Below are 5,951 nucleotides of genomic sequence, written 5' to 3'. Positions count from 1 at the left end.
TGGGAGTTCCTGTCTGTTTGCCTTTAAACACAGAAACAAACAAACAAACAACACCCCAAACAAACAAACAACAACAAATCATAGTGTTTTGAGTTTTAAGTAGCGTTTTTTTGTTTTGTTTTGTTTTGTTTTGTTTTCCTGGTAATAATAAAGTATGCTCCTTTGCAAACCCCCTGCTCTGGGAATTTTAAAAGAGGATTCAGAAAAGAAAACCTGGAATCACAATGTCTGGGAAAAAGTGGATCTTAAATTAGAATCCTGGGACTTTGCCCCTAAGCCAGACAATATCCATTGGACACTCAGCATCAGGAGCCTACTGGGCATCTCCTTTTGAACGCTGTGGCTATTTAATATTTGGGAAGAATCCTTAAGTAGTGAATTTCCACACATTTCTAATTTCCCCCCATGGATTAAATTCCTGAAAGTGGGACTCAGGGACAATCAAGCCACGCCCTTGGATAGGGTAGTCTTTGACAGCAAAGGACCTGTACAGGTGCAGGTACAGGTGGCTACTAGATTCTCAGCAGCTCTTGGTGCTGACTGATCTCTGTGGGATCATTCAAGCCATGTGCACATGTGGGTAACAGGTCTTTTCCATGTGTTTCTTTCATTAGCCTGGAGATCATCTCGGAGCTGCCTTTCAGCACGTGGAAAAGTCGTTCTTCGCCGCAGCGTGCACAGGCTGACCGATGACCTCCTGGTGACCCTCAGAAGTTCACTGCCTATAGGAGCCCAACAACACCAACCAGAGAAGAAGGACACAGCTGGATAGGTCAGGTGGGAGAGGCCACAGCGGAGGAATGGGCAGGTGACGAAATGAAGGTGTGAGAAGCGAGGAGGAAGTCAAGAACAGTCCAGGTAATAAGGCAGTGTATACGAAGCTGGTGATGGGTCCCTTGTGCCTCCCTCCAAAGAATGAAAGAAGACTGTGGCTTCATGGGAACCGTGCTGCAGGAACTGTGAAGGTGCTTCAGGGCCTTTGGGGCTGGGGACTTGGGCAGGGATTGAGAGAATGAGGGAGCGAGAACACTAGAGGGGATCTGAAAAGCTGATGCCCAGGTGCCTTGGGTAGCCAGGTTGGGTGCAAGCTAGCTGGATTATGTCGAAGAGGAAGGATAGTTTGCATGAGAGAGGCCAGCAAGCAAGGGACAGGAAGGGAAGGGTGAGTAGAACAGACAGCGATATCTCCTCTAGACTCTTGTACAGATCGTATCTGCCATCTGTAGCCACACTGACCGACCCGCTTTGGACTCAGTGACCCCCATCTTAGGTTGCTGTTTGAGCCTTCCTTTGGTTTCCTTGTCTGGTCTAACCTCCATGCAGCCTTCCGGACTCAGTTTCCCTTCACTTCTACCCCAGGTTTGGGGACAGTCATTTGAGAATGATTTCTGTTGCTTCCATGAAAAGATTGTAAGGAGGCCACTTTACAAAGGAGAGGTTCAATGTTTCTGAGGCTCTTTTGAGGCTTGTGGAGACCTCACTCTAGCTTGGTGAGCAGGGCTACTAAGAGCACTAGGTGGTGGGAAGATTTCAGCAAAGGACAGCCTGAAGGAACTAAGGCCAGCTGTGATCTCCAGGCAGTGGCATGGCCGTTGTGGCTTGGAAACCCAGAGCCAGCTCTAGCCGGGGTGGGCAAAGGCTAAACGCAGTTGGGAGGGGCCCTAGCCAGGGTCGTGATAGGGCTGAGCACTGGGTTACCAGAGAGGACCTTGAGGACTCAGGTGGGCAACAGGCTTTTCAAAATGGTGCAGTGTTAAGATCACCAACACTGCCTGTGCCTCCAGCACTGGGCAGGATGGGGCACAAAAATGGCAAATGGGCCAAACCCCTATCAGAGTTGCTCCCCTCAGCTAGGAGGTGGGCCCTTACACTCTTCCCCACTCATGGCCACATCGCCCAGCCACTCATAATCACACATTGCTTATTCCACAGTATCTGTTCCTTCCTGGGACAGTGAGCACCCACAGTGCCGGGCCTGTTGAGCCTAGGTCTGAAGGCAACGGAACTTTCTTTTCAGGAGAGACAGATGATCAAAGGTCCCCAGTGCCATAGAGTTAGTGAGAGAGGCCACATGGAGGCTTAGGACAGAGGGAGTAAAGAAGCCTCGGGCAGGCCTGAGCCAGCAGGACTTGCAAAGGGTTGCAGCTAGGTGGATAGGGTGGAGCAGAGTGCCCAGAACAAGGAGCCTTGAGTGTGGGGGAGTAGGCTGTGTATTAATTGCGTGATGACGAACACTTAACAGAAGCAAAGGAACAAAGTTAATTTTGACTCACAGCTTTGGAGGTCTCAGTCTACCATGGAGAGAAAGGCATGGCGGAGAGGAAGAGCATAGACCCTGGCAGGCCAGGGCACTGGAGAGTGCTGGCACTCCACTCACATTCTCCATTCCTCCTGTTCCATCTGGGACCCCAGCCTGTGGAATGGTGCCATCCAACATTTGGGTCAGGCCTTCTCTCCTCAACTGACCCCTTCTGGAAGCACCCTCACAGCCATTTCCAGAGGTGTGCTTGGCTAATCCCCTAGGTACTTCGAAATCCATCTAAGTTGACAATGAAGGTAGGGTAAGGAGCCTGACATGAAAGTTTCCCATTAGAGTTGCAAGACAGGGGAAGTGATGGAGAGTGGATCTCAGGACACATGTGAGGGTCCCATCAGCAGTGAGATTAATTAGGGAAACTTGTTAGCCTGCTACCTTGGGGTCTGGTGTACACCCCAACTTGGCAAGGGTGGGCAGATGGGACATTTGCTCAGGGTTCTGAGGAGATACCCCAAGAATCGGGTGAATCTGTAGTTGACATATGAGACCAGGTGCTCTGAACTCTGGGCCTCAAAGTGGCCTTGGTGACGCATAGGGTCCCCAGATCCCTGCACCATTTTAACAGGTCCAAGGAAGCCTAGGCGTGGGTAGGATGGCTCATCCATGGAGAAGCAGGGGCTGGAGTCAAGTTCAGGGGATGCCAGAAGAAAGTAGTGTCAGGGGGAGGTGGTAGAGTAGCCCCAGAGGCACCCAGCCTGTGTTGAGAAGGTGTCTTAGTCACTGTTCTATTGGTGTGAAGAGACGCCATGACCAAGACAACTCTTATAAGAGAAAGCATTTGACTGAGGGCTAGCTTACAGTTTCAGAATCTTCAGAGCAGGAAGCATGGTGGCAAGCATGGTGGCCCCAGGTGGGCACTGGAGCAGTAAATGAGAGCTTCATCCTGATCTGTAGACAGAAAGAGAGGGAGACACTGGGCCTGGTGTGAGCTTCTGAAAACTTAAAGCACACCCCCAGTGGCACGCGTCCTCCAACAAGGCCACACCTAACTCTTCTCAGACAGTACCACTCCCTAATGACCAAGCATTCAAATATATGAACCTATGGGGGCCATTCTTGTTCAAACCGCCACAGTAGCTGAGCAGGAAAGGCTGCGTGAAGGCCTTCTGGATGTCACGCTGCCTATAGGACCAACCGTGGTGTCTCCGGAGTGAATAAGGGGGACCCACGAGAGGCTTGAGGTGACTAAGTGGGGAGGATGAGAAGGCTTGGGGTGGTTGAGAGTCCCTGTGGCCTTGCTCTATCTCCAGGTAGGTAAGACACATGGATATCTTGTCCTTGCCAGGTGCTGTTCTCCAAAGAATCACTGAACCTGTTTTGGCTATGCTTAATGATGGCTCCGGTCAGTCCCCACAAAAATCCGCCCGCTCAGTCTATGGGAAGGCTAGCCGCTCATTGCCCAGGCAGGAGCAAGAGCTGGAGCTTAGTAAGTGGGGGTGCAGAGCAAGTGGGGCTTAGAGGGAGGGCACGCTGCTGAGGGATGCCAAGGCCCCCTAGGATGAGCAGGGGGACTGAGACTAGGTACTCACTTGCATACAGTGTATGGGTTGGGGTTCACTCAGACTCTGACTTCCTGAAGTAGGGCACTGGGCAGATAGGACCTTGGGCAGAGCTCACTCATCTCTCTGTGGCCATCTCCAAGAAGGACAGCTGAAATGGTACCACCATCCCTATATCCCCAAAGTCAGGTGGGGCAGACTAAGTACCATTGCCACCCAGCTGAGCAGGGACCTCAAAGCTTCTCCTGCGTCATCCTTGGGGCTCTGGGGACATGAAGGGTGGCCTGGATTATCCAAAGACTAAGAGGATTAAGAAGCATCTGTGACTACTAGGGGTCAGAGCCTGGCAGGTAGATAGGCAGAAGTTTTTAACTGCATGATCAAATGTGTGCAATCATGAAAGAAAGAAAGAAAGAAAGAAAGAAAGAAAGAAAGAAAGAAAGAAAGAAAGAAAGAAAGAAAGAAAGAAGGAAGGAAGGAAGGAAGAATGAATGACTTTCAGTGGGCTGTGTGGTTGTCTTGGTTACCAGCTTAAGATTGGGTGAGTGATGCCTTCAGATACCAACAGCAGGCTCCTTTCTGCCAGAACTGTGCTGGGCCACGGCTGAGGCTCATGTGAAGACCCTGGATAGCACTTCTGGTACCAGATCCTATAGGGCACTGTTTGCACAGATTGAGTGACAAGAACCCTATGATGAGGCAGCCCATGTGTGTTTGACTCAGTCGGACTTTATCTGGCTTTGCAGACACTTAGAACTTTGTCTGTAATCATGGTTGTGAAAACATCAGACAATGTAGATGTTACACACAGCCATCATAAAACCTCTGGGGTTTCCCTGATGGCAAGGAAGGGACCCTTTATACATGTATATGCTAGTTTCCATGGTAATGCCAAAATACCTAGCATAAACAAAGATGCTTTTTGGCTCACTTGGTGGACAGTGGGCTTCTTCTGTGGCCATGAGCCTAAGAGCATGGTAGAAGGGCTGGACAGGCAAAGCTTTTCACCAGATGGTTACCAGAAAGCAGGGCAACAGGAAGGGTCCAAGAAAACACCCTCCAGGGGCACCCCAAAGGCCTACTTGCTCTATCCAGGCCTCATCTCCCAATAACACCACCAACTTATGACCCCATCAGTGGTAGATGAGGCCACTGAGTGGGCCAGAGCTTTCAGACCTTGTCATCTGTGTGGACCAAGACTTCAGCCCATGAGCCTTTTGTGTATGTGTGTGTGTGTGTGTGTGTGTGTGTGTGTGTGTGTGTGTGTGTGTGACATGGAAACTATAATGGTGTGTCTCACACCTTCCTGTTTTCTCTGGGAAATTGCTACTGAGGTGTTTTTTTCAGAGGAAGACTCACTCCCCAGCCACATGTCTGTAGGACTTGCTGTCTTCCTTCACACATTCTTGTCTTTGTCTCATGAGTGGATGGCAAATTACAGTTCATGGGGCTACCTTTCCACTCCACTGATAATGAGTGCAGTCCTTTTGGATGTGTTCATGGCATTGGGAGCCCTGCCTGGCTGGCTATGGGGAAGCTTCCTTGTGCCCACATGGTTCCTGCCACAGATGCAGCCAACTCCTTTCCAGCTCTTCTCAGTGTGGTGGATGGCTAGGTCCCAGGAAGTCTGTGCCTGCTCACTTGTGGAAGTGTCTGCTCTTGGGAGTCCTGCTTAGGCTGATGACAAACCCCATGATGGTCTATGGATGCTTACTTTCAGCTTTGGGATTTAGACAAGGGAAGTGCCAGCTGTTTTGCTACTGGAATGAGGCAGGAACCATGTCAGCATGTTGCTCCAACAGACCAGCAGTTGTGGTCATAGTCCTGGCCTCGGTGTGGTCTCTGTTCCCAAGCCAGCCAGCTGTCTCTACTCTGAGCTGGCCACCAGGCCTCCTTGATGTGTCTGTGTTGGTGAAGGCAAGTCTGTCCTTTCAGTGTGCCAAGCAGGGAGCTAGCAGGGCAGGTGCTGGGTGGGCCTGGGTTCTCTATCAGAGTCCTTCTCACCAGCCCAGGAAGGTTATTGGTCCTTAAGTCTTGGGGACCGGTGCTGCCTCTTTGCTTCTGGGATCTCCATAGATAACTTGGATTCAGGGCTCTTGGGAGAGTGCTTGAATATCCTCCCATCCTGGGAGGAT

The sequence above is a fragment of the Onychomys torridus genome, chromosome 16 (assembly GCF_903995425.1).
Source record: "Onychomys torridus chromosome 16, mOncTor1.1, whole genome shotgun sequence".
In the NCBI taxonomy this organism is placed as follows: Eukaryota; Metazoa; Chordata; class Mammalia; order Rodentia; family Cricetidae; genus Onychomys; species Onychomys torridus.
Note: the sequence above shows the minus strand (reverse complement) of the source record.